At 46.8% G+C, this 27,697-nt stretch overlaps 1 long non-coding RNA gene across 7 annotated transcripts; it reads right to left on the bottom strand.

Annotated features, from left to right (window-relative positions):
- Positions 1-515: 515 nt before the first annotated feature.
- On the bottom strand, positions 516-25,596 carry LOC134298224 (uncharacterized). 7 transcript variants are annotated; one of them, XR_010005184.1, is made up of 12 exons: positions 21,421-25,596; positions 21,237-21,313; positions 4,953-8,993; positions 4,785-4,856; positions 4,313-4,446; positions 4,042-4,191; positions 3,748-3,920; positions 3,525-3,628; positions 3,295-3,413; positions 3,036-3,170; positions 2,143-2,303; positions 516-2,017 (listed from the first exon to the last, which is right to left on the bottom strand). It is a non-coding gene; the product is annotated as an uncharacterized LOC134298224 (long non-coding RNA). The 7 variants fall into 7 exon arrangements; XR_010005180.1 differs by having other exon boundaries at positions 4,313-4,856; positions 4,953-5,550; positions 8,863-8,993; XR_010005183.1 differs by having other exon boundaries at positions 4,313-4,856; positions 4,953-5,550; positions 8,867-8,993.
- Positions 25,597-27,697: the final 2,101 nt, after the last annotated feature.

Below are 27,697 nucleotides of genomic sequence, written 5' to 3'. Positions count from 1 at the left end.
CGCGGAGCAGGAGGCAGGGCCAGGGCGGGAATGTCAGTCAGCCTGGCTGGGTCTTCGCCGCAGCCTAGAAGGACTTTCCTGCTGCGGCTGCTAGCTGGGTCAGGCCGGGTGTTTTTGAGTCTTTTAAACGTGGAGGGCAGCATATTTTCCCAACATATCAGGAAGAGGTGAAGAAATTGATTTTTCTCAAAACTGCGGATGTTTTGCCAAATTTCAAATGAAGTAGCTCTCATTGCTCTCAGGTTAGAATTGGGGGAGGAGTCAAAGTAAACTTTTTTGGGCAATTTCCGGCATTTCCTTTTGCTCCTCAAACAGGAAGGTTTGCTTGTAAGCTACCTCATAACACTTCTACTTTACTTTGCAAAAAAAAAAAAAGCCTTTTAAGGTACTTTTTTCCTTCCTTCCATGATTTGTCTGTGTCCTGTGTTGGGAGGGCCAGTGCTGTTATCGTTCCCACCCATCCCTTTTCTCTCCCTCTCAGCTGTTGGGAATTGTGGGAGTTGCAGTCCAAAACATCACCAGAGCTCCTGCCAAATTTATTTAGGTCTTTCGCATGCAAGACAAACAAATACACGAAAGCCAGACCATCAAATACAATATAAAACATGCCATTAAAATCCTATATAAATCATTAAAACATTAAAATCCTGCAAATATCAAAAAGTACCAGAAACAAAGAGGCAGTTGGGTTAATTGGTTGGAGCCCTGACTCAGGATGCAGTCTTCTTATCTTAGATTATCTGGCAGTGCAGACTCATATGGTTCAGTTTATAGCAAATAATCTGGGATCAAATCCTGGAATATAAGGCAATGTGGATCCAGTCTACATGGCATCATTGTCATCTTCTCTCACTTCTTCTTAGGCCCCATCTACACTGCCGTATAATCCATTTTGAACTGCAGTTAATTAGAATTCTAGAGTATATGGCAGTGTAGCCATTTATGGCTACACTGTCCATTTCATGCAGTTTGAACTGAATTAAATGGTTAGTGCAGAGAAATTGGGATGAGCCTACACTGACCATACAAATGCAGCTCAACCTTCATGAAAGGGTCAGTGTCAATGGGCCTGAGTTGCAGGTTCTGGGTGGTTTGGGTCTCTGAAATCTATTCTTCACCTTTTCTTCTTGTTTGTTTGTTTTTGCCTTAGTTTTTATGTACACTTTCTGAAAATATTTAATAAAGATCAGTTATAAGAAGAATACTGGGGTGGGTTTCCATTACCTTACCCAGGGATCGTATTTAGTCTGACCTCTCTGCTATGACCTTCCCATCTTGGGTGCCCCTTCATGGTTTAGCTCATGGCATCATCGAGGTGCGCAAGCCCCAGCACCACGTCAAGGTAACGATTCTTTGCATGGGGCCATACAGCCCGGAAATTACACAAAACTTCAATCAAAAAACCTCTGTGGAGGGCTTTAACAGAAACCCACCAGTCCACAAAACAAGCTATTAAATGCAAGCCTGCTCCTTCCTGCACCCCCCCCCTCCAGAATAATATTTCTGCCTCTCGTGCCCTCCCATGGACCTTTTTCAGCAATACACTTTCCATGCTTCTCTTGCAATGTTTTGCAGCAGTAAAAATTCAGAAAGGGCTTCCTTTGCTTTTCATTGACAAGACTGGAAGAGATCATTTGGGACAGGGAAAACAGTCTACAAAGTGAAGGGTTTCATTATTATTTGCAGTGTTCTAGATAACAAAATTACATGAGATAAAAAGATAAAAAGAGGCAAAAAGCAAGACTGGCTGGTGAGCTCTTACAACACACACCTGACTGGAGCACACCTGTCGGCTTCCATCCTAAAGGGAAGGAGCCACTTGTTTAATAAATTGAGATGGCAGTTAGAAACTGGCACCATGGGATCTCTAAAGTGCATTGTCGGTGCAGCTAAATAAAAAGTGGCATGTCTTTTAATAAGTTAAAAACTGCTGCCCCAAAGGCTGATCTTGAAGTTCTGGGTGCCAGATAAGATGCTGGAAACATTCCAGGACTGTCTTCAAGATCTTGGCCGCCTCCTAAAAGGGAGAGGGAAAAGCAGACCTTATTTCTCACTCTTTCCTTGCATGAATCCCCTTCTCAATGCTTGGGGAGAGGGGGAAGCCAGCACCCTCCCCAAAAAGGCCCAGGGGCCAGGACTCACATGGTGGAAGAGAAGGCGTCACCTGGCAGCCAGGTGTGCCTTTGCAGGGGCTCTGTCTTCGCAGGAGCCCCAGCCGGCCAGCCAGGTTCAGGAGTCATGTTGGTGTGGGGGGATTGCAGCCCCCTGAGGACGCCGTCAAGGATCTCCTGAAGGCCCACAGTCTGCAAAGAGAGAGAAAGGAGGATAAAGTCAAAGCACAGCCGTGCCTAAGAGGTCCTCTGCAGAGAACTCCTTTTTATCCAGTGTCATATATATCCAAATTCCCAAATACTTCATCTTTTTAATACCCAATTTCAATCCTGATTCCTTCCTTATCTCTAATTGTTCCTTTGGGGGCGTATTGATAAATACTATATCTGATTTCTCCATATTTACTGATAGCCCTGATTCTTTTTTTAAACTCCCTCAATATTAATTTCATTGATTTAATCATTTCCCTTGGTCTCTGTGTTAAAATTATTGCATCGTCCGCGTACAGGTTCAATCTCAACTCCTCTTTCCTCCCAATCTTATACCCTTCCATGTTTCATCCATCCTTATTTTATATGCTAGGGGTTCTATTACCAGAGCAAATAACATTGGAGATAACGGACAACCTTGTTTGGTCCCATTCTCAATCTGAATGTTTTCCGTTCTTTGTCCATTCACTCTAATACAAGCCGTATTCTCTCTATATACATTTTTAATCATTTCACAAAAATTGTTCCCCAAATTAAGTTCTTTGCATAATCTATACAGTTCTCTGCAGAGAACTCCTAACCACAGACCTCCCCCCTTGTTTGGGAAAGGAACCTTCCAGGATCTTCCATATCATACATTCTTCCTATGATCACAAGAGCAAGGCCTGCTGGACCTCTTTGTGGTGCGTGGAGCCTGGGCTGTGTCTGACTTACCTCCCTGTACTTGCAGAGGAGAAGAAGGCCCTGCCTGTTCTGATGTTGAACAGCCAGGCTGCGATGTTGGAGCCAGGCTGTCAGCAGCATCCAGGTCTTCTCCGGGGAGTGAAGGTGTTGGCTGACGTGTAGCAGCTGAAAGGGAAGAAAAGAAGCGTAAAGGACTGGAACTGGGAAGGGAAGCACTGCCTCTCCTCTCCTTGCCTCCCAAGCCCTGTCCTAAGGCCCCTTCCAACCCTAAAACTCCTGACTGACTGACCAACACTCCTCACATGGATGTAGAAGGCCACCAAGCTGGCCAAATGCTCCAGCAGCGCTTCTGCCTCCCAGATGTAAAGCATGTGCAGGAGTAGGGAGGGGGAGGACTTGAGGAGGCTCCTGGAAGACAAGAGATGCTCCCATGAGGGAACCCAGCCAAAGAAAACAAGCTGGGCCTCCTCCCTGAACCTCAACCAGGCCTTAGCTTCTTACTGCAACTGAGGGCCATACCCTCAGGAAGGATACTGGGTTCTTCTAGCATCTTCTCGGAGATCTCATTGAAGGACACCCAGGACACCCTCTTCACCAGCACTATGATTATCTTTGCCAGTTTTCTGCAAAAAAAGAAAAAGAAAAAGGCTTACTTCTCAGTGAAGGCTGTGAGTCCTCCATCAGCTCCCTCCCCCAAAGGGCTGGGAGTCCCACTGACACTTCCTCCCCACCCTCTCCTTACTCTGGAGGAACGTAGCTGTTACTCCGTTTTTTTCTGGTTGCCTCCAACCCAGGCCTTGTGACGTTGATGATGTTGGTCACCAAGACAAAAAGAAGCTCCAGGAACCACGCCTCCAGGCGAGTGCTGTCCCTGATGTGTCTGATGATCCTGCCAATGGCCCGCATTGCTCTTGCCTGAAGAAAGAAAGAAGGAGGCTCAAATGCAAGGAAGGATCCTGCTGAAGGCTGAAAAAGAGGGGGTCACATTCTCCTTCCCCAGCTCTGCAAAGACAGGGTGCAAGTGGCGACGGCCTACCGTGGCGGTATCCAAAGTGGGGCCACCCTGTTCCTTGCCCTCCTGGGCCAGCCAAGGTCCCTCCTTCACCTTGGCCAGGAACAGTTCGAGCGCCACCTCCAGGCCATAATATGGTGAATTTAGTACGGCACTATCAATTCACCACAGGCACTGTAGGGAAGAAGGAAGAGGGAGCCATGGTCAGGGCCAGGCTTGTCTACAACCCTATGGGGAGACCGCTCAGAGCCCCATGGATACAGGGGAGTGGCACACCCAGATTCAGCTCTCTTACCTCCCGTTGGACTCCAGAAAGTGATCTATGGCCATCTTTAGATGTTTGCGGGCCACGTAATCCACTGCCCACGTGACCTCTGCAGAGGAGGGACTGCAAACCAGCTAGCAAAGACACTGCAGGTGTTCTTTCGCCTGTCAAGAAAAAAAGGAGACAATGGCACCCGGCAGCGATGGAGAGGCTCCTGGGTCAAAAGTGGAGGAAGAGCAGCAGCAGGTGAATGTGTGTGCAATGCCTGCTGGAAGGAAGTGGGCATTGGGGTCCCAACATACCTTTCTAGTGGCCACAGAGACCACTGGGTAATGAAAGGGAGCTGAGAAGAGCTGCCTACCTGAAGGCTGGACATCTCTGGACAAACCTGCCACCTAGAACGTCAATGCAGGAGGCCCCTCTCTGCATCCTGAGGAAGGTGTTGGGCAATGCCTCCTCAGTGGTTGTCCCAGGTCTCGCCAGGGGGAATTCTGGGTCTTACCTGCTCTGGGTCAGTGAGGACCATCTCTGAGGGTGCAGAGCAGGGTTTTCTTCTTCCTCGTGCCCCAGGGAGCTGGAAGAGAGGCACAAGGAGGTGCAGCCTGGCAGGACAGGGACTGAGGACAAGGAAGGGGGCAATGGTCACCCCTCCCAGCTAAGAGCAACGCACCTGCTCGAGCTGGGGAGAGGGTCCCACACCTCATCCTCCAGGCTGGGGATGTCCGCCAGTGTTGCCGCTTCGGAGTCCCGTAAAAGCCAATTGAGCAGAGGATTGAAATAGGGCCTGTCCCCTTCCCTCATGGGTATGGGGACAAAACAGAAGGAATTGGAAGTCAGCCCAGGGTAAGAAGACTAGAGTAGGAGGAAAAAGGTTCAAGGAGGGGCAGGGAGAGGAAAAGAGGTTTGGGGATGGAGAGGAAGGAACCCGTCCCCTTTTTACAGCCCCTTCCCTCCCTTACTGTTGATGTCTGCTGAGGGAGCTTGTAGACACTGCAAGGAGAGAGACAAGGCAAGGTCATAAGAATTCCTCCCCTCTCTCTCAGGTGGAGCCTCCCCAAACCTCCTGGAATAAGGCTGCAGACTGAGGCTCCCTTGGCCTCAATTGAGGGAGGGAGGGAGGGAAGGAAGGAGGGATTGGACCTCTGCCTGCCATGTGCCCCTGAACCTGGGAAGGAGGTTCCTCTCTGTATCGAGGCCGTGGGCCGCCCCCTCCTCCAGGATCTCCAAAGGCTGCTGACCTCCCAGGGGAGCTTGTCTCTCTCCAGAAACTGTAAGGAAAGAAAGGGGGACTCAAAGCTCCACAGAAGAAGGGCTTTTCCATTGCAATCTCCCTTTTTCCATCCCCTTCTCTCTCTCAAGACTGGAATCCCCAGTAAAGTTTGGACTGCCACCCCAGCATTCTTTCGCATTGACCACACTGCCATGGGCTGCTAAGGGTTGCAGGATCCCCTCCCTTCTTCAGCGAAGGCACACCTGGGAAACAGTGGAATAGCCCTACTTTCTTGGATGCTGACCGCTTCCTTGGCCCAGGTTCTATGAGGAAAAGGGAGCAAACGGGATGGAGGAACCCAAGGGGAAAGGGCAGTCATCTTTCTCAGGAGTCACAGTTCCCATGGGACATTCAACCCACAAATCATTTTCTGTCCCTAAAGCTCTGTCTCCCTCTGAAGACAGGCATCTTTTCTGCTATGGTCAGACTGTGTTAGGTTCTGGGCACCAAAGGTCAGGAAAGGCAGGGACAAACTAGATTGTGTCCAGAGAAGAGTGACCAAAAGGGTGAAAAATCTGAGAACCATGACTCCCTCTGAGAACCTGCTGAGAGTGCCAGGAATATTTGCCTTGGAAAAGAGAAGGCAGAGAGGGGAGATGAGGACCATGTTTAAACATTTGGAGGGGTGTCCTATTGGGGAGGGAGTAAGCTTGATTTCTGTGGCTACAGCTGCTGATGGATTGTAGATTCATACATTCAAAGAAACATAGAGTTGGCAGATACAACCAAAGGCCATCTAGTCCAGCCCACTTCTGCCATTCAGGAGAGGGAAGCCCTACTGGACTCCCAGGCAGCAAAAGCCCACAATCAAACAGCTTTTTCCATCAGGAATTTCTTCCTAATGTTTAGGCAAATTCTCTTTTCCTGTGGTTGGAATCTATTGCTCCTTTATGCCCTTGTCTCTACAGCAGCAGAAATCGAGCTTCCCCCTCCTCAATGTGACATTCCTTCTGATATTTAAAAATTGCTCTCATATCCTTCTCGGCCTTCTTTTCTCTAAGTTAAACACACCCTGCTCCTTGAGCCGGTCCTCATAGGAATTCATGGTTTACAGGCCTCATAGAATGAGGCCTGAAGGGCAGAATGGGGTTGGCTTCCAGATCTCTGATTATATTCATTGCCCTTCTCTGGATATATTCCAACTTGTCAAGAGCCTACTTGAATTGCTTTGCCCAGAACTGGACACAAGGTTATTCCAGGTGAAGAAGGGCGCACACAGACAGGGTGCAAAATGCGCTCCATGTCAGATAGTTGTGGGGGGTGTCCAGATGTCGCCCCAAGAAATCACGACTGCTTTCACCACAAAGCAGGAAAACCCTGCTTTGTAGTGAATTAATTCGTTATTGGGTTTGTTCCGTGCCTCTTTGGAAGGCTCAGGGCAAAGCCACTATGGCTGCTGTCTAGACTGGCCAATCAGAAGTCCTGAGACTTCTGAGGGAGCCGTCTGCACAGCCGTCTTGTGTTTTCTGGGGTGATTCAGACTCAAGAAAAGCAACAGTGCTGTAACTCCCTGAACCCCCCCAAGACCCCTTTTAAAAATAAAAGAACTTACCCGGCCTCCATTAGTGTGGTGCCAGTGTTCACTTGGATCGTAGGAATGATGCACCATGAGAAAGGGGAGGGGGGTGGAGGAAAATCGCTCCTGCCTCCCCCCCCTCTCCTAGGATGTCATTTCTATGCAACAGGAAAGCTCCAGCACCATGCTAATGGAGGATGGGTAAGTTCTTTTATTTTTAAAAGGGTTTTTTTTTGGGGGGGGGGCTGTCTCTCTGTTCTCCCTGTAGGTACCAGAAGGATATGTAGACAGCGGCTGCATAAAGTGAAGGCAGTCAAAGCGGACTTTACTGCTGTCTGGAACCATCTGAAGTCTGACCAAAGCCAAATAAGAGGGACTAGGATTTCCCTCCATCTCAACACTATGCTTCTATTGATGCAGCCTAGAATCGCATGGGCTTTTTAGGCTACTGCATCACACTCTTTTTTTACATTTTATTTTAAAATTATAATGCATCCACAATACACATTACAAACATGTAGACATACACATACATAGACAAGCCACCACCCATACAATACAATTACCCCTCATCCCGCTCACAGTGCAACCCACCACCTTGGCTTCTGTCACTAATCCTCGAAGAGTTTATGCACATTTTATTTACCTCTCTATACTTCTAGGTCAATTAATTCCTCTTGTTTTTATTTCTTAAATTCTCCCATCAGATATGCTATAGCCAGCTTCCAGTTTCTTCCAAAAACTTCATGGCTTTCGTGTTTCAAATCTTGGCCATCTGTGCGTTAGCCCACAGTTTATCCCTCCAACCTTTGATAATGTTTTTTCATCTTTCCAATTTTTGGCAATCGTTATATGTGCAGCCGCAAAGCTGTACTGGCAAATTTCTCTTTTTGGCTTCTCTGAATAGCCCTAATAGGCAAATCCCTGGATTTTTAAAAACTTTGTTGTGGATCATTTTATTTGTTTCCTTGATATTTTTTCCCAATAAGCCTGCACCAATTCACAAGACCACCACACATGGAAAAAAGGTCCCTTTCTTTATTTATACCTCCAACAGAATCCTAATTGTGAATTATCTATTTTGGCTAGGAGAGCTGGGATTGTATAAAACCTGTAGAACATTTTATATAAATTGTCTCTAATTGAGGTGGCCACTGTGAATTTGAAACCTTTCTTCCACAGATATTCCCAATTATCAAGATCTACCATATATACTTGAGTATAAGCCTAATTTTAGCTGAGGCACCTAATTTTACCACAAAAACTGGGAAAACTTATTGACTTGAGTATAAGCCGAGGGTGGAAAATGCAGCAGCTACTGGTAAATTTCAAAAATAAAAATAGATACCAATAAAATTACATTAATTGAGGCATCAGTGGGTTAAATGTTTTTGAATATTTACCATATTTAAAAGAAAATCAGTAAACTAGCTCTGTAAGTGGAAAAGGAGGGTCTTTCCTAGGGCTCCCATCACCTGACGCATGTCCCCCTACTTTGGCAGTCCTGAGTCAATTGTAGGCCAAGGGCCTCGGAAGCAGAGTAAAGAGCTATGGCGCTGAAGTGTGTCCTTCCCTGGCATGCCAGAGGAATATTTTCAAAATCAAATGATCCCAGGGACAGAAAGTGAGGTGAAATCTTCTGAATGGGCACAGACAGTAAAACAAACACCACTGGGATGTTAACCCTTCCCTATGCTATCCAAAGATCTCTCTCTTTTTCTGTCTCTAGGCTGGAGTTACACTTTAAAGATGTACCTGTTCCAACTTACAAACAAATTCAATTTAAGAACAAACCTACAGAACCTATCTTGTTTGTAACTTGAGAGGGAGAGGCCTCCTTCCTTATCTTGGATGCTGGCCTCACTTTTATGTTCTGCGTCCAGAGAGAGGGCTTCTCCGCGCACATTCCTTGTGGCTCCAGAGGTCTGGAAGGGGACAAGAGAATGTATTATTTATTGATTTACAATATTTCTACCCTACCCTTCTCACCCCAAAGGGGACTCAAAGCGGCTGACAGTTTGGCCACTTCAGTGCCACATTGCAAATACACAGTGTATAAACATAATACAATATAAATCAAACCACATTTAACATAAAATACAAGACAAAAATTGCACAAAGCATAATAACATCCGGAAGTATAGGTTGCTTACCTATAACCATATTTCTTCGAGTGTTGATCTGTGAAATTCGCACATATAGGTTTCAACTGTGCCTGCGCAAGACTTCGGAACATTCTAGAGCTTGAGAAAGCAGCAAATTGGCGGCAGCCCCGCCCCTTCTCCCCATACACAATATAAGCCCAAGGGTGGGGCTACGCCTCAGTTCTCAGCCACCAAGATAGCAACTGAAAACAAGGCATGACACAGCGGGGAGGACGGGCGGAGCTGTGCGAATTTCACAGATCAACACTCGAAGAAATACGGTTACAGGTAAGCAACCTATACTTCTTCTACGTATTGTCTGTGAAATACGCACATATGGGTGACTAGCAAGCTACTAACCTGGAGGTGGGTCATGCCACACAGGAAAAAAGCACAGCTCTGCCAAAGGCGGCATCTTTCTTCGCCTGGACATCCAGCTTGTAATGTGCCGCAAAGGTGGAAGGCATCGACCAGGTAGCCGCTTTACAGATGTCCTCTAGAGGGATGCCACAAAGGAAGGCCTGGGAAGTAGACAGCGCTCTGGTAGAATGTGCGGTAATCCGGGTTGGAGGTTCCTTGCCTGCCAGTTGGTATGCCAGGCGAATGGCTGATGTAATCCACACAGCCAAGCGTTGGGTTGTCACTGGTGTACCTAGGGAATCTTTCCTGTACTTAAGGAAAAGCCTAGGCGACTTTCTATACAGAGCAGTCCTATGGATGTAAAAAGAGAGAGCTCTTTTAACATCCAGAGAGTGAAGGGCTAACTCCAGTGCAGAGGACGGTTTGGGGAAAAAAGCCGGCAACACTATGTCTTGGCACATATGGAAACGTGACACAACCTTTGGTAGGAAGGTCACGTCTGTACGAAGTACGACCTTATTTTCATGAAAACGGATATAGGGGGCGTCGGCCCGCAGGGCAGTGATCTCGCTGGCTCGTCTGGCCGATGTGATGGCAACTAGAAAGACGGTCTTCCATGAAAGATAACATAAGTCATTAGAGGCCATAGGCTCAAACGGTGGCCTGGATATCTGGGACAAGACCAATTCCAAGCTCCAGGACGGAGAGGGCAAAGAGCCCGAAGGGTGAGTGTTCTTATAGCCCTTCAGGAATAACTGAAGTAAAGGGTCCTGAAAAAGAGACGGTTGCCCAGCTTTTCGCCTGTACCATGAGAGGGCTGCGACGTAGCACTTGATGGATGAAATGCACGTTGAAATGGGTGCAGAAATAGGGTCTAACCCTGAAGTGGCCACAAAAGACTTGAAGCGACCCTACTTGTAAACATATGATCTCTTTGTCGACGGTTTTTGTGCTGCCCCAATTATTAAGCGGACAGCGTCTGAAAGCTGGGCTATGGCCTGATTCTCCACGCTGTCAGGCGAAGGGAGGCTGGCTCGGGATGCCAGACAAGGCCGTCCTGCATTGTGAGAAGATCTGGGCTGTTCTGGAGACGGATGTAGTTGCCCCTCAACGCCTTGAGAGAGGCAAACCAGAGCTGGCGGGGCCACCATGGTGCTATCAGGATACAGTTTGCATTGTCCGATATTATTTTGGCTACCACTCTGGTCAGGAGGGGTAGAGGTGGGAAGGCATAAAGGAGTCCCGGCGTCCAGGCGAAAAGAAACACATCTCCGAGACAACCTGGGGATGCGAGAGGGCGCATCCGCACACAAAACTGGGGGCAGTGAGTGTTTATTGGTGAGGCGAACAGGTCGATATCTGGAGTCCCCCATCTCCTGGTGAGAAATTTGAACTTTCTGATGTGCAGTCTCCACTCGTGAACAGACGACGTCGTCCTGCTTAAGGCGTCCACCAGGATGTTCTGATCTCCTGGAAGGTGGATGGCTATCAGACGGATGTCCCTTTGGATGCACCAGTCCCAGATCCGTAGTGTTATGGATAGAAGAGTCCGGGAGTGCGTCCCGCCTTGCTTGTTTATATAATACATTACGGTGGTGTTGTCCGTCTCTATTCAAATAACCCGTCCGGTAACAACAAGAGCAAAGGAGTGTAGTGCCCTCTCCACTGCCACCAATTCCAGCGCACTGATGTGAAGCTTCTTGTCCCGAGTGGACCAGTGACCCCGAACAGTGAGACCTTGAAGGTGGGCACCCCAGCCGTGAGAGGACGCGTCTGTTGTCAACACCATCGATGGACGTGGTGGGTTGAACAGCATACCAGAGCGAACATTGCACCTCCTTGTCCACCATGAGAGGGATTGCAGGACGAGGCGTGTCGGGTGGAGGATCACGGCTAGAGAGTGATGACGGGGGTCGAAAGTATGAATAAACCAGTTTTGGAAAGGTCTTAGTCTTAGACGGGTGAATTCGGTAACAGCCGTAGTAGAGGCCATATGGCCCAGGATGGATTGGATAGCCCAAGCGGATGAATGGCCTTTGAAGCGCAAGGTATTGATTGTCGACCTCAGGTTTCTGAACTGATCTTCGGGTAGATAAGCTCTCTGCTCCCTGGCGTCTAGGACGGCGCCAATGAAGGTGATAAATTGGGTGGGGACCAGATGGGATTTTTCTCAATTGACTATAAGGCCAAGAGCCTGCAGAAGAGATAAAGTGTAATTGATGTCGGACTGCAACTGATCACAGGAGTCAGAGACCAGGAGCCAATCGTCAATGTATGGAAAAACGGTAATACGCTGCTGGCGGAGAAAAGCCGCCACAACTGCTACACATTTTGTGAAGACTCTAGGGGCCGTGGAAAGTCCAAAGAGTAATACATTAAAAGAATAAAAACAACCATCAACCGCAAAACTAAGAAACCTACGATGGCTTTCCCTGATGGAAATATGAAAGTAAGCATCCTTCAAATCTACCGTGGCTAGCCACGCCCCCTTTTTAATAAAAGGGAGAACAGAAGGAAGAGTAATCATACGGAACTTGCGTGGGCTGATAAAACAATTAACTGCTCGCAAGTCGAGGATGGGGCGAAGCCCGCCACCCTTCTTGGATACTAAAAAATAACGGGAGAAAAAACGACACACCTGGTTGGGTGGCACAGGTGAAATTGCTCCCTTAGTAAGGAGAGAAGAAACTTCCTCTAATAACGTGTCAGAAGAGGGGGTAACACAGATACGGCCCACTGGTGGGACCTCAGAGAATTCGATGGCATAACCCCTTGACACAATGTCCAAAACCCAGGAGTCAGTTGTTATCTGGCTCCACGTATCAAAAAAGGGAGATAGTCTGTCAAGAAACAGTAAGGGCGAAAAAACATGTGAATCGCCAACAACGGGGCAACAGGGTGACAGGGCTGTAGAACTTGGAAGTAACCTAGAGGGGGGGGGGGATTGAGCTGAGCTAGAAGCGACGCTTTCTGAAATCCGTGGCTTTGGAGCCTCGGTATTGGCCCTTAAGGGGCAAGGGAGGTTTCCTACCTCCCGAAGTTGACGGCTGCTGGCGTTGCCTTCCACGAAAGGAACCTCCTGCGCTGGTATTGTGATTGGAAAGGCCAGTGTTGGCGATGGTGATATGGATGGTAAGGCTGACCATACTTGTTAATTGTCTGTTTCATTTTGTGTGAGTGCTCCAACTGGGAGTCTGTATCCGGATTGAAGAGGCCAGCCTCATCCATAGGCAGGTCCTCGATTAGGGAACGTGCCAAAGGAGACAACGTTGACGCGCGAAGCCAGGCGTGTCACCTCAAAGCAACAGCACCCGCAAGAAGTTTCCCAGAAGCATCCGCTGTATTCTTCACAAGGTCCTTCTGGAGATCCGACAAGAGGAGGGCCTCCTGCTTAAAGGCTTTAGCCGGCGTCTGGTCGCTGGAAGAGAGAGAATCAATGAAAGGTCCAAGTTTGTTCCAAAGGAAAGATTGATAAACACTCATATAAACCCCATAGTGAGCTATGCGGGCAAAAAGGCAGGCGGAGGAATAAAACTTCTTCGCCATAGCATCAAGCTTCTTTCCTTCTTTGTCAGAGGGTGACGCTTGGGATCTTTGGACAGGTTTAGGTTGTGTGTCAGTCACAACAGAATTCGCTTTTGGTAATTTTGCAAGCCAAGTAGCAGAAGCAAGGTCAATCTTGTACAAGTTCTCTGCTCTCTTAGGAGTTGCAGGTACAAGAGAAGGGGCAATCCCCTCGACCTTAATGACTTTCAATAGGTAAGGCAAGGTGGGGAGGGGTGCAGAGGAGGGATTCTGTTGCTCTGATGAAGAGAAGCAGGGGTCCTCAACTACATCGGTTGGTTTAGGGGTGGGCAAGTTCAAAGCCTTAGAGAGCCTTATCAGCAGTGCAGCAAAATTCTTAAATTCTTCTGCCTGTTGTGGGTCCTGATCAGGGTCCTCCTGAGAGAGCGCCCTCCCAGCATCCTCAGCTGGTTCGGATAAGGAAGGCTCAATATCATCCCCTGGGAGGCGAGGAGTGGTGGCTCGCGAGAGCTCCCCCTGTGGGCAGTTAACATCGGAATCCACAGCATGGACGGGAAGGTCCGATTCTGATGAGGAGGCTGCTGCCAGTACCGGGGCAGAGGGGGCAGATGGTTGTGCCACTGGTTGAGCCCTCATGGAGCGTCTCGAGCCCGAGATGCCCCTGTCAAAGCGGTCCCGGTGAAAATTAAAATAATCAAAATAACCATAACCCGGGAAGGGAGGAGGAGGTGGGTAAGGGTAAAAATAATCTGGATAACGATACTGGGAACTGTGCCCTGTAGACCGGGAGAAGCAGGAGACTCTCGAAGGGCTATCAGAGCCAGAGCTCCATGAAGCGGCTGGAGAGAGGTCACGACGCCTGCTGCATCTCATGGATCTACCAGCCCGCCCCTCGGTACGGAGGCTACGAGCCTCTGGGGACAATGGTGGAGAGCGATGCCCAGGTCCCTGCCGGGACCGTGTGGGTGAGCCCGCCTCCGAGCTCGAACCCGAGGCCTACATCGGGCCCTCGGGAGCAGCAGTTTCCATTTGCCTCGCTGGTCTCTGCAAGGGCTCAGCTGGAGAGAGTTGCGGCGGAGCCTCCTGTGAAGGGGGCGGGGCTTGGCCAGCTCGATCACGAGAAGCCTCCTGAGAGGGAGGCGGGGCCTGGCCTGCTCGATCCCGAGCAGTTGCTGGGAGGCGATCTGGAGGACTCTGGGGCTTCGCGCCAGAGAGTTGCCTCCCCTTTTTAGATTTATGGTGGCCTTCCTTGGATCAAGCCTCCTTAAGAGGTTTTGCAGGCCTCAGTTTTTTCTTTGGTGGCTTATCTTGCCGTGGAGCGGCCTCCGATAAAGACTCCTCCACAGGGAGGGAATCAACGGCCTGGGAGGTTGAAGGTAAGGCCGGGGGCTCTGAGGGGGTGGGGGCGATTTTCCCGCCTCGCCTCTTCTGGGGCCAGAGCCTGCTCATATAGAGTTTCCTTGAGGCGGGCATCTCTATTCCTTCGCACCTGGGGAGTAAATCCCTGGCAAATTGGGCAAATCTGCGGGTTGTGGGTCTCCCCCAGGCAGATGAGACACATCGAGTGGCCATCCACGTCAGGCAATTTGCCACCACAGGCCCCACATTTTTTGAAAAAGAGGGTAGACATCACTGGCCTGTACCCGGTGGAGCGACGCTGAGGTAAATAGTCGATGAGGTAAGTAGCGGGTAGGCAGAGACGTAGTCAAAAACAGTCTGTGTCAGTCAGGGAACAGGCAGATCAGCGATAAAATGGTCCGAGTCAAAAATCAGTAAATCAAGCTAGCAGAAGTTCTTTGTCTTGCGTTCTTGGCGGAAAAGAAGAACTGAGGCGTTGCCCCGCCCTTGGGCTTATATTGTGTATGGGGAGAAGGGGCGGGACTGCCACCAATTTGCTGCTTTCTCAAGCTCTAGAATGTTCCGAAGTCTTGGGCAGGCGCAGTTGAAACCCATATGTGCGTATTTCACAGACAACAGGTAAAAGAAATAAGATATATTAAGCATTAAAAACATTTAAAAACCAATTACAATTATTGTGGAGACTTATCAATTAAGCAGTATATTTCACTAAGCTCAGTCATCAAGGATAAACATGAGCCAGTGAGAAAATTAAGAAAAGTCTCCACAAAATAAATAAATGAAAATAAAATAAAATAAAATCTGAAAACATAGCAAAAACAAAAGTCCCCACTAAAGCCCAGGCATTTACCAAAGAGAACTCCACTACTCTCATCACCTTTTTTGTTTCTCAACTTGAAAAAAAAAAATGAAAATGCTCAAGAAAAACTTATGGGAAAAAAGAGGCCAAAATGCTCAGTTTCAAGTCAAAAAGCGGGGTGCAACTATTGGACAGAGACAACTATTATATGCTGAAATACGTCTCCCAAGAGCCCCTCTCTCTTCCCTCCCCCATCCAATCACCTCCCACATGCAAATTCCTCCCTACCTCACAATCTCCACCTGCCACACTTTGCATATCCCCCTCCCTCCTCTCCCTCGGCCAATCACCTCCTACTTCCAAATTCCCTCCTGTTGGGTTATCTAGCAATCATGCATGCATTTTCAATGTGGGATGGTTTATGTAGTTAGTTTTGTTTGTTGCTTAGTAACCTGAAGCCAAAGCTGCATTCCAGAGTTGATGGCACCATTTTAGGGGTTTTGCATGTGATGTGGGAAATGGGAGTATACTTCCTGGAGACATACAGGAAGTTACATATGCCTTTAGAATTTGAGGCATAAAAGGGGAGACTTTCTTTTGTTCTCTCTCTTCCAGCCTCTTCATACTCTTCCTGCTTCCTGATTCTGCCATGCTGATGTTACTTCTTGTTAAGAGGTATGTAGTATCCTGAACTGTATTCTTTTGGAACTAATATGTTTTTACCTGTATCACCATCATCATACAAGATTGTGAGTAAACATATTTTTACTATTTTACTTTTGATGTCTCTGATGCTTATTTTATGCGCATGACTTTTTAAAAGGAAAGGGAGGCTGACTATTTTGCTTTTTCTCACCTCTCTGCTCACATAAACCCCTAGACTTTTGTATTTTTTGTTACTCTGCACCAATATCTAACCATATTGGTATCATAATCCTAACAGGTTATAAATATATTCCTAATAGGTTATGATCATATTTTCTAATACTTCCTACCTCACAATCAGGACCATAGCCAGAAAAACATTTGGGGGTGGGGGTTGAAACCTTTTTTCGAAAATCATGAAGCGTGGTTCCCTAACGCAAAATAATTTTGAAATCAGGCTTCATCGATAAACTTCAGTGTACACTCAAGACAGATACACTTCAATGGACACTCATGGGGATTTGGTTAATTAGTTAAAATTCACGAGTAAACCAGTTTTTTTAAAAACCTGACAAATTTCGGGGTTGGGGCTGAACCTCTAACCCCACCCCCTTGGCTACAGACCTGCTCACAATTCCCACTGCACACATTTTGCATATGCCCCCTCCCTCCCTGGGGCCCCTCCCTCCCTGGCCAATCACCTCCCACATGCAAATTCCCCCTTACGTTACAATTCCCACTGGCCACACTTTGCATATCCCCCTCCCTCCCAAAGGCCCCTCTCTCCTCTTCCTCCTCCGGCCAATCACCTCCCACATGCAAATTCCCCCTTACCTCACAATCCCTACTTACCACAGTTTGCATATCCCCCCTCCCTCCCTGAGGCCCCTCCCTCCTCTCCCTTCCCAGCCAATCATCTCGCACATGCAAATTCTCCCCTACCTCACAGTCTGCACCTGCCACACTTTGCATTTTCTCCCACCCTTCCTGGGGCCCCTCCCTCCGCTCCCTTCCCAGCCAATCATCTCCCACATGCAAATTCCCCCCTACCTCACAATGCCTATTGCCACACTTTGCATATCTCCCCCTCTCTTCCTGGGGCCCCTCCCTCCTCTCCCTTCCCAGCCAATCATCTCTCACATGCAAATTCCCCCCTACCTCACAATGCCTACTTGCCACACTTTGCATATCTCCCCCTTCCTCCCTGGAGCCCCTCTCTCTTCTCCCTTCCCGGCCAATCACCTCCCACATGCAAATTCCCGCTTACCTCATAATCCCCACCTGCCACACTTTGCATAGCCTCCTCCTCCCTGGGGTCCCTCCCTCCTCTTCCTTCCCGGCCAATCACCTTGGACTGTTTTCCATTTGAGATTGATTCATGTGTTACATAAGATAGTACCCAGCTGGGACTGTAAGGAAAATACTTATCAATACAGACATACAGTTTTATGAACACACACATTTAGTTTGTATGAGAACATGTAAACTTAAATTTGTATGAGAACATCGATGCTCTAGAATCACTTTAAGATGAGAGGGAGTACTGAAAATTGTTTTTTGAATTGTTTATTTCTATTGATACCATTCTTGTAGCTTTTTGATATAGATATCTGTGCCTTATTGATATTGTGCCAGCACCATGGCTGACAGCCTGGAGACATATAGTTTTAAGGATGACTTCATAGCCAACTTAATTAAGGATAGATCCATTTTGGATTTACATACATAGGCTATGTCTGCACAGACCCCAGATTTTTCTGTAGAACTTGAAAAATTAAAAAAGAAATGTATTAAATTGGACTTACATTCATCTGCATTAGCTGATTACATCAAAAACAAAATGATCCCGAGGGGATTTAGAATTTTCAAACCACCAGGAATGATCACAGAGTATCCTAGCTCTATCAGTCAGTGGAATGCCATCCTGAATAAATGCTCACTAGATTTGATGGTATTCATTATACAGAAAGCAAATTCTGTCATTGAGAAACATAAAAGCAAAATTGATCCACTATTGGAGAACCTAAAGACCATACCTGAAGGAACTAACAACCTTATAGAGATAGAATGTAGATGTAAGGAACTTTCAATCCAAATCAGAAAATACAAAATAAAAAATACAACCGGGACAAAATAGACTATGAAAACAACAGGGTATAACTGGACAAATACACCACGTTTCCCGAGGAGAAATGTCCACTTTGGGACGGACTCCATGACATTGACATTTAACACGGAAGAAAATCTAACAAGATCTTCGGATAGTTCAAAAACATCTATTGACTTATCACTGCCACGTAGATCTAGCAGAATTAGTAGTCAACAGCCAGTATGCCATTTTCAAAGGGCCTACAGAAAAAAGACACGTCCCTAGTGGTCGATTTGTCTGATTACCAACTCTCATCACAGGAGGCCACATTCATCAATAAGGGACTAAGCTTTGTCCCCATTCCTAAATTTGATCATTTCAAAACTAGAATTAAACTATTTCATTTATTTCATGTCATCAGACATGAAATAAATCAGACAGTTTTTTTTGGAGATAAAACATAAGTCAAACCACAGAATCCATTCAAAGCCAAGAGTTAATTTTGCCCTAACACTGATAATATCATGATTAAAGCTTTTGAGAAAGCTGTTACTAGACACATTGACATTCTCTCCAAATCTAAAAACAGAATTTATCACATCTCCAACACAGAATTAGAAACCATTAAGAGATAAGCCAATATGTCTGAGTACACATGGAAACCAGCCAATAAAGGAGGCGCAATAGTACCACTTAACACCACGGATTACATCAAGGAAGCAGAGAGACAGCTCACTAATGAATATTTTTATAGAACAGTGAACAAAGACCCCCGTCAACAAGATCAGACCGACTCTGGGGGTTGGTGCTCATCTCCATTTCTAAGCCAAAGAGCCGGCGTTGTCTGTAGACACCTCCAAGGTCATGTGGCCGGCATGACTGCATGGAGCGCTGTTACCTTCCCGCTGGAGCGGTACCTATTGATCTACTCACATTTGCATGTTTTTGAACTGCTAGGTTGGCAGGAGCTGGGGCTAACAGCGGGTGCACATTCCGCTCCCGGGATTTGAACCTGGGACCTTTTGGTTAGCAAGTTCAGCAGCTTTAACACACTGTGCCACCAGGGGCCTCTTTCTATTGTAAACATACTATAAATGATTAGGCACTCCATCATCCCCACTCATTTGGTAAAATCCCAGACTGGAAACTGAGTTAACATTTATGACTGTGCCTTTCCTGCATGAAGGCAGATATGCCGGTGACAGCAAGGTCAGATGACGCAAGCAGGGGAACGAAGGCAGCAGAGTGGCCAACAGAGAAGAAGGAAACGGGGAGGAGGAGGAGGGAGCAAATGCCGCTGCTGCTACGCCTCCTCCTCCTCCCCCTCCATAGCCAGCATGGAGAAGAGAAGAAGCAGCAACGTTAATTGCGGTGGCAGAGGCAGGATTTGGGCCTCATTTGCGGGCTCCACAGCTACTGCTCATCCTACCTCACCTCTTCCTCCTTGGCCACCATGGAGAAGATGAGGAGGAGAAGCAGCAATAAAAAGAGGTGGTGGTGGCAGGATTGGGGCCTCACTTCTAGGCTCCGCTGGCCCTGCTCCTCCCCCCCCCCCACTTCTTACTTTAAGGCCAGCCAGCCGAGGAGGAGAAGCAGTGGTAAAAGCAGCAGCAATGGGATCGGAGACTCGCTTGTGGGTTCCGCCACCACCACTCATCCTCCTTCTTCAGCCGCTCCATGGAGGCGAAGGCCAGCCAGCTTCGGAACCTTGTCTCTATGCTCCGCTGCCCGGCTTGACTCAATTATAAGCCGAGGGGGACTTTTCCAGCACATAAAAGGGCTTAAAAACTTGGTTTATATTCGAGTATATACGGTACTTTAAATTTGACACACAATTCTACATACAACTCTGTGGAGTAGCAATGGGAAGGCCTCTGGCTCCCTCTGTAGCCAACCTATTTGTTGCCCACCTTGAGACAAAACTCATTTACAATAGAGCACATAATCTAGATCTTCTTGACATGATCTATTATGGGAGATACATAGATGATATCTTCACGATTTTCTGGTCTGATATGGCAGCATCACACTTCAAAACATGGATCAATACCATACAAGACCATATTAAATTTACAATTACATGTGACCACAATAAGATCAATTTTTTAGACATTTACGTATTTAGGAAATCAAAAAGACTTTATGTCAGAAACTATACCAAAGCCACTGATAGAAACTCCCTATTACATTTCAACAGTTTCCATCATCACTCCTTGAAATCTAACTTACCATATAATCAACTATTAAGATTAAAACATAACACCAGCCTACAGAAAGACTTCAAATCTAGCACAGACCCCTTCAAACATGCAATAAAGATGAGGGGATATCCAGAAAGAATATTGGATTCAGCAGTCAAAAGAGTACAAAAGAGTACAAAGGGTCAATAGAAGTGTTCTCCTACACGAACAAATGATCGCATTATCTGGCCACTTACACCACTATCATCCAAGGTTAAGAATATTGTCTAACAAGAATATAACATATGGGGTGTTTCCACATATCAATTTTACTACAACAATTAGAGTTATTATAAGTATGCGCCTATGTTTATGTTTAGAATACAAGTAGCAGAGAAAGGCCTTGAATTGGAGCAGGACCAAGCAAGTTTAATTAAGATTAAGAGAGACAGCAATATATTCATAAAAATATGCCACAGTCTACTATGAGAAGATTCTGAGGCCACAGGTTCAAGAAGATGATAACCATACATCAAAAGTCTGTTAAAGATTTATTTATACAGAACTTGAAGAAGGAACCCCTGAAACAAGAACATTGCACCCGGGATTACTTGTTGTTGTATAGTTGTGTATGTATGTATATACACAAGATTTTTGGACTATTTTCTGTTTCAGATTGATGTATGTTATGTTTCATGTGTTACATAATAAGATAGTACCCAGTTATGACTGTAGGGAAAATACTTATATTACAGATATACTGTTTAAGATACTGCATAAGACACTATTCTTGTAGCTTTTTGATATCCTGTAGATATCTGTGACCTGCCTTATTGATATTATCCCCTTCCCTCCCTGATGCCCCTCCCTCTTCTCCCTTGCTCGACCAATCACTCCCACACGCAAACTCCCCCCTACCCCCAAAGGGACTCCCTGAGAGTGGAATTGGGAACCAAAGGGAGAAAGCAGGCCCCTCCTGCTCTGGTGACCCCTTTCCCTCTTGGGCCAGGACTTCCCTTGGGAGAAGGAGGGGGGGCCCCTGGAAAGAATGGGGGCCCAGGGCTTACCTTGGAGAATCCACAGGAACAACCTCTATGTTTTCGGGGCCCATGCAGCAGAGATGTGGGTGCCTTGTCCTGATCTTCTGCAGAGGGAGGCAATGAAGGGGGCTCTCAGCGCCAGAATAGGACTGGCCCTGGGGCCCCAAAGGGAGTGGGAGGGGAGTGTTCCCAAAGGGATTGGGGCCCTTACCCTCTCCAGGGCCATCCTGAGAGGGGCGCGCAGAGGGGCCTGGGCCAGAAGACATCCTTGGGGGCGGCCCCAGCTGGACCTGCCTGGAGAGCCCTCTGACCATGTTGGTGGCCAGGAAGGCAATGGCGGGGCCAACCGACTGGAGGCCGCTTGGAACCCCCGGTCTCCATGGCAACCAGGTAAACACCATCGGCCCTGGAACCTTGGCAGGAATGGAACCTTTTCAAAGGAAAACAACTACCAGCCTGGAGCTGCTCTTGGGAGGGAGGAGGGCAGCAGGAAGGGAGGGAGGGAGGGAGGCCCTGCATGTCTCCCTTTTCTGTTCCTCTGCCTTGAAGGATGGACCATGGGACCCTCTGAAGCCCCAGATGTGTATCTTGGGTGTATCTTCCAGAGGCTCTTTGGCTGATGTTTGGCTGCTTTGGGGCCCAATGACCAAGGGATCTCTGGAAGGAGGCTTCCTCTGCAACTCCTGAAATTCCTTTGAGATAATCCCATTGCCTTGCAGACCCTACTGGGGTCTTTGGTCTTCCTGTATACAGGGTCCTCTTTTTCCTCTTACCACACATAAAATGCACATGAATAAAGTTAAGGAAACATTGATACTTAATAATTGGTATTCAGCTTCCTGAAAACAAGAATCCAACCCTTTGGTGGCATCTGAGAGCCCATCTACACAGCACCTTTATCCCAGGAGCTCCTAGTTCAAAATGGAAGGTGGCTAGACGATGTCAGTTGAAAACACAGGAGCCAAAAAACCATGAAATTAAAAAGTATGGGAATATCCCGGTTCTGGCCAGAAGATTCGGATCTTCAAATCTCTGTATGTCCCTACACCTTAAAAATATGGGATTTTTAAATGCTGGTTTGTTCTTGTGTTATAAATGTTAGTTCCTCATTGCTTCAATTATAAAAACATGGGGAAAGTTGATTACATGGCAAAACCTTTGTGTGTCACAGACTTTGATAAATGGGTGGATGGCGATGTTTTTCTTGCCAGGTCAAAGTTTTGGCCCTGTAATCAACTTTCCCCATGTCTTTAGGACAAAAGTAATGAGGAACAGACCGTGATTTTGTGCTGTCTGGAAGCACCCTAAAGTGCAAACAGACATAAGCCCAGGAATCCCATTGAAAGTTGCCTATATTCATATCCTGGGCATTTGTCTTGGTGATATCCTCGTGATGCACCACGTAGGCATTCAGTTTTCCCATCAGTAGACACTGACTTCCATTCCATGCACAGTGCCATAATGTCTGATGTGTCAGATTACAGCGTCCATCATCCTCATCCAGCATGCTCTCCTGGGTGATGGGAATTGTAGTCCTACAAATCTGGATGAGGCCTTGTTCAAGAAGAGTGATTTAAGCCTTGCTTTTGAGCCAAGTTTCTGAGAAAACCAAACGGAGACCCCAAAAGACAAAGCAGAAAACACCTCAAGGAGGTTTAAACAGAAGTTGGGAGGCAAACGGAGACAGAGAAGAGCAAAATGGCGCTTGAGGGGCAAAGAAGGCCTTCAAACTGAAAGTCCCTGGGGAAGCTGACCGCTGCCAGGGGCTAACTCTACAGGACAGAATGGACCCTGTTTGACATCCCTTTCCTTTCCGTGGCTCAATGCAATGGGCTCCTGGGAGCTGCAAACTTGCAAGACAGCAGCACTCTTTGCAGGGCCCTGGTGAAACTATGACTCCTAGGATTCCGCAGCACTGAGACATGGAAACTGAAGTGGTGCCTGATTCCCAGGACTCAGGCACCTCAAAGTGTTGGGTGGCAACAGCAGGAACCCCAGTCACACTCAAAAAGGGCTGTTTTGGGTCACGGTTTCCACAAATTCCTCTCAAAAATCTCTCTTTTGAGGGGTTTGTTTGCTTATGTATTTATTTACTTGATTTTCACTCAAGACTGCTAAGAAAAGACATCACAATGCAGCTTAAAACAATGTAAATGCATGTGAAATATAAATATGGAAATTACAAAATGAATGATTTGTGTTGAACTTGGGACGTGAACCATCATCCCTCAAGGAAGGAGCCTTGGCTGGGAATCCCGCCTCCAGTCGGCGGCCATGTTCTCCCTCATGAAGGGACCGAGGCAGAAGGAAGGGCCTCAAGATGGGGCCCCAGAGAGGCCCTGTCTCTTCCCCAGAGCAGGGCCCCTTTCCTTGGGGGAGGCTCTTCTCTTCAAGGCCTCCATGTGGGAGAAATGTGCAAACTCCTGAGTGGCATACACGTCTCCTCAGGACGGCTGAAGCGGAAAAGGAGAAGCGAAGAGAATGGAGGACCTGGTTGTGAGAATACAAGTCGGAAGCCATGAGTGGACATTGAAGGGGAAAGAATGGCAATCCCACAGAGAGGACTTTGGGCCTGTTTTTCAAAATTTAGGCTCCAGTTTTGCTGTTTTTTAAACATTTTTTAAAGAATCCCGTATTATGAAACCATGCAGACTCCTGAATGGCTTAAACATCTTCTCAGGAAAAGCAAATGTAGACAACAGAAGACTTGTTTGTGAGAATACAAGTCAGAAGTCATGACTAAAAATGGAAGAAGAAATAATGACAATCCCACAGAGAGGACTTTGGACCTGTTTTTCAAAACTTAGGCTCCAGTTTCATTGTTTTTAAAGACCACCAGTGAGGGAGATGTAGTTTTAAAAGGGAATTTTCAGGGATGTTTCCAACCACGATAAGTCCCATATGTCCTAATTTACTGTCATATGACCTGATTTGCAAAGGCCCTTTGAGGCCCATGTTTAAGAAAATGCTGACAGTTTGGGAAAAGGTTGCTGCAGAGAAAAGGTTACTTTTCAATGATAAAAAGTACATCAGGATAGAACTGGTTAGCTAATGCTCCCTAAGTTTCGCAGCCGTTTGGAGTTATGGTTGCAACAGAAGTAGATAAGCATGGCCCACAGATACAATGCTCAGAGTCAGAGACATAGTTGTGCCATTGGGTTGTTGTATGTTTTCCGAGCTGTTGTGCCATTGTTTGTGCTTTCCTGCCTGTTACGCTTATAAAAAGCCAGTGGAAATGCTTATAACTTAAGATGCTTGTGATGTAATCAATTTTAGACCAAAGAAATTCTTGATCTTTGAAGAACAATAATGTGTTTTCAACATTATGTAAAAGTAATAAAAAGCCTTGCAACCCATTTCAGGTTGCAACAAAACTTTTGAATGCATTCCTGTATGCATTTTGTCATTATTATGGCCACGCAATAAACAGCTTTTAGTAGTTTGAAGATCCAACTTTCATGGTGTCCTTCCTCGCCCTCTCCACTGGAAGGGGGCTCCTGCTTTTGACTTTGGATTAAAGGAGTACATTTTGCATCTTTGCCCCTTCACCATGTTGAAAAAGCATGCAAACTCCTGAATGACATACAACTCCTCAGGACATCTGAGGTGGAAAAGGAGAAGGGAAGACAATGGAGGACCTGGTTCTGGGAATACACATCGGAAGCCATGACTGGAAATTGAAGGAGAAATATCACCTCACAGAGGAATTTTGATTGGTTTTCAAAACTTAGGCTCCAATTTCATTGGTTTTTAACTTTTTCAAAAGATCGCCACATTAAAAAGCATGCAGACCTCTGAATGGCATAAACATCTCCTCAGGATGGCTGAGGTAGAAAGAGAGAAGAGAAAAGAATGGAGGACCTGGTTATAAAAATACATGACTGGAAACTGAAAGGGGGGAGGCTCTAGGGCAGGGGTCCCCAAACATTTTAAACAGGGGGCCAGTTCATGGTCCCTCAGACCATTGGAGGGCCGGACTATCGTTTTTTAAAAATCTATGAACAAATTCCCATGCACACTGCAAATATCTTATTTTGAAGTAAAAAACAAAATAGGAACAAATACAGCCTCAATGTTAATAATAATCATAATAAAAATAATAAAGAGGGTTGGAAGAGACCCTGTTCCGTCCCCCAAAGGTTTGGTTTGCATTTTTTCATAGTTATAGGAATAGCATCTGTTTGCATTTATTCCAGGGCTGTTGCAGATTCTGCAGCACCCTGATGGCTAGGTTTGCAACCAGCATGCAGGGCTTGGCTGCTTCCAGTTTGCAAGTCTTTGCTGCTTGCAACCTGCAAATGTATCAGTTTGTTCTGGAGACCGCCCCTTTTCCTGGGGAAAGAAGGCTCCATTTTGAGAAGCCTTTTGCCTTCTAGACTGAAGAAGAAGCAACTTAGATGTGCTTGTGTGGCCAAGCCAGGCCAACTCTGACAAAGCCATCGTAAATACTGACCTGCCTTTAAAACCAGTGCTAAGCATAAATAGGGAAAGATCTGCTCTTTCTAAAAATAGTAGCTTAGCGCTGGGGCAGAGAACATCTCCAGATTTCTTTGCCACTGGAAGAAGCCCTACCAACTTCGCCTCAAAAACTAGCTTTGAGCTTAGATAGTTATAGACCTGCTCTTTTTGATAGCAGCTCAGGGCTAGGGTAAAGTTTGGTGGAAGTTAACCCAGCAACTAAAGGGGAATAGCAAGAAAGGAACATCTGCAAGGTTTTATAAGTTGACTGTTTTTATTTGCAACCTTAACTATGTGTGCCAAGTCTGCCAAGGACTTTGTGAAAATAAAATTTTGTTTGATTGTTCTACTTGAAGTGCCTTTAGTTACTGGGATTTTCAGAGCTTTTAAGTAACGCCCCCGCAGTTCACCTGGGCAAAGGAAGAAGCACATCTTAAAGCTTTAAAAGGTGTCTGGGTGTGACGGCATAGACCCCTTGAGCCATTTAGTCCAACCCTCTTCTACCTTTGTGCATCAAAAGCACAAGCAAAGCACCCCTGACAGATGGCCGCCCAGCCTCAATGTTGTCAATAATAATAATAATAATAATAATAATAAATCACACAGTCCTAAATGCTTGGGAAGTGTGATTTTGTGATACGAAATCCAGCTTATATATCTCATTTGCTGTGTTATACTGTGTCCTTCTGTCAATAATAATAATAATAATAATAATAAAGAGGGTTGGAAGAGACTCCTTGGGCCATTTAGTCCAACCCCCTTCTGCTTTTGTTCACCAAAAGCACTAGCAAAGCACCCCTTAATAATTAATAATTAAATAATAATTAAAATACCATTATAAACAAGCAAAGGCGAGGGAGGGGGTGGGAAAGGCGTGCACATTTCCCTCCTCCTTCGCGCCACATGTGCCTTCCTCAGTGCAGGAGGAGGAAGCTGCTGCCACGGGGGCCGGATAAATGGTTTTGATGGGCTGCATGTGGCCCCCGGGCCTTAGTTTGGGGACCCCTGCTGTAGGGTCAGCCTGAGGAGCAGGGCTGCTTGGAGCAGAAGAGGGTCGCGGCCCCACATCCCCCAAATGCTGGGCCGAAGGCCAGAAGTGGCGTTTCCAGATTTCTCCACAGCAAAGTCGGAGTTGGCGGCCATTTTGTGGTTGGATGAAGGCCAAGAGTGAGAGAGCCTCCATAGTTACTCTTCCTTACGTTTAGGGTCTACGCAGGGCTTGTGGCTCTGAAAACAAGCCTCTCGGGGCCTAGTTTAATGGGCCGTTGGAGTCTGGTTTGGTCCAGAATATATTCATGTCACACAAACTCTTATAGAATCATAGAATTGTAGAGTTGGAAGAGACCTCATGGGCCATCCAGTCCAACCCCCTGCAAGAAGCAGGAAAATCTCATTCAAAGCACCCCCGACAGATGGCCATCCAGCCTCTGCTTAAAAACCTCCAAAGGAGCTTCCACCACACTCTGCAACAGAGAGTTCCACTGCCAAACAGCTCTCATAGTGAGGAAGTTCTTCCTGTGGCATCTTCTGTAGTTTGAAGCCATTGTTCCGTGTCCTAGTCTGCAGGGCAGCAGAAAACAAGCTTGCTCCCTCCTCCCTATGACTTCCCCTCACATATTTGTACATGGCTATCATTTCTCCTCTCAGCCTTCTCTTCTGCAGGCTAAACATGCCCAGCACTTTAAGCCGCTCCTCATAGGGCTTGTTCTCCAGACCCTTAATCATTTTAGTTGCCCTCCTTTGGACGCTTTCCAGCTTGTCAACATCTCCCTTCAACTGTGGTGCCCAGAATTGGACACAGTATTCCAGGTGTGGTCTGACCAAGGCAGAATAGAGGGGGAGCATGACTTCCCTGGATCTAGACGCTATAACCCTATTTATGCAGGTCAAAATCCCATTGGCTTTTTTCGCCGCTGCATCACATTGTTGGCTCATGTTTAACTTGTTGTCCACGAGGACTCCAAGGAGAGGAAACTGCCTTTGTACTAAGGGCAGGATGTGGAGGACAGGCCTTCTGCAGACCCAATCCT

The sequence above is a fragment of the Anolis carolinensis genome, chromosome 4 (assembly GCF_035594765.1).
Source record: "Anolis carolinensis isolate JA03-04 chromosome 4, rAnoCar3.1.pri, whole genome shotgun sequence".
Lineage (NCBI taxonomy): Eukaryota > Metazoa > Chordata > Lepidosauria > Squamata > Dactyloidae > Anolis > Anolis carolinensis.
The sequence above is the reverse complement of the archived record's forward strand: the minus strand, read 5'-3'. Positions and strand labels throughout refer to the sequence as shown.